Consider the following 1,549-nt stretch of genomic DNA (forward strand, 5'->3'; position numbering starts at 1 on the left):
AGAAGTGCAACATTAGGTCCTAAAGTGTTCAATATGTTCAAGGGACCTGAACACCCTACAAACCAACAAAATGTAACGTGCCGACTATCGTTTCCAGAGTGATATTGTTGTTTAGTTTTCTTCTCTGATTTTAATAATTTATTTCATTTTTTGTTAGTGTTTAATGCTGCTCTAAGCATTGTTACCATATTTACCTGATATTTTAAGTTCCATTGACGCTTATTTTTGACATATCAAATAAAAAGTGAACTTCTCAACCTAACTAGTAAATCACTAAATCACCTCCGTTCCGCCGTTTCCATTTGAATATTCTGCCATTAAACACGGAAAGTTAACACCCAAGGGACACGTAGATTCTGCACTTGCACATGAGCTTGGCTATGCGAGTAGTCTTCACCTCAGGCACCAAGTCCGTGAGAATCGGAGTTGCGCGCGGTGGCGACGGGGCGGGCTTGGAGAACCTGGAGAAACTGTGCGGCCGTGAGCGCGCGCGCCGCTAACCCGAGCCGAGCTGGCCGAGCCGAGCCCCGCAGAGAGAGATAACATCAGCGGCTATCGGCAGCCTTAATGTCTTGATTAAGACCGCCATCTGTAAACAATAATTACCGCTCCACGAGGCAGGCGCCACCTTGTTGCCTTGTTGCATGCGGTGGGCGGGATGGATGGATGGATAGGTGCCATGCACCAGCGTTCTCTTGACATTTTGGCAGAAACAAACCAATGTTCGGCAAATTTAAATAGAGCATGATTTTGTGTGTCGTTATGAAAACTACTTAACGTACGGGCGTAACTTTGATACACTTATTATTTTTGCAGAGGAGCCGGCAGCTAAATCCGAGGCTTGGCGCCCATTGTTGCACACGTTGCACTCTGCTGCAGACTCTGCACTGCACTGAGCTCGTCCTTGCGCGCCATTGTCGCAGTGTTGCATACAGCATACAGGTACAGGGCCATGCTGGGTGATGTGATGGCAAAGTGCAGAATAATATGCGCCGTAAAAGGCACGTGCAAAGCAAAATTTGCAGCGTAGTGATGGTTAACAGTTGTTATTTCAATTGTCATAATGATAGAAGTGCGCATATTTTCAAAAGACTTCTTGCTTTACATGATAGTTTTGATTTTGAGGCTAAAGAAAAAAATTTGTGACAGTGATGATTGTAATATAGTGCTGATAATGATGGTAATGATTCCATGGTGGTAATGAGCTGATGGTCGCAGATGGTGCTCTCTGGCACAGACGTGTGCACACTCCTCGTGTCAGGTGGCAGGACATGGTGATGTTACCGCCCGACCCAACCCACAGCCGTGTTGGTGATCGTGATGACGACCGTGTCGGTCGCGTGCGCCGCCGCGCTCGCTCGCGTGAGCAGAGCGGAGGGGCTTGAGGCGGTCTGAGGCTCCTCGCTGAGGCCTGGGGCCGTGCTACTGAGGCTGCGGCTGCGGCTCCCGGGCTCAGCCGCTAGCCGCTGCTCTTATTGCCATTGTTACTACTGCCGCCGCCACTGCCGCCGCCACTGCCGCCGCCGCGACGCCGCCGCCGCCGCCGACG

The sequence above is a fragment of the Frankliniella occidentalis genome, unplaced genomic scaffold, assembly GCF_000697945.3.
Source record: "Frankliniella occidentalis isolate FOCC.00 unplaced genomic scaffold, Focc_3.1 Scaffold86, whole genome shotgun sequence".
NCBI lineage: Eukaryota > Metazoa > Arthropoda > Insecta > Thysanoptera > Thripidae > Frankliniella > Frankliniella occidentalis.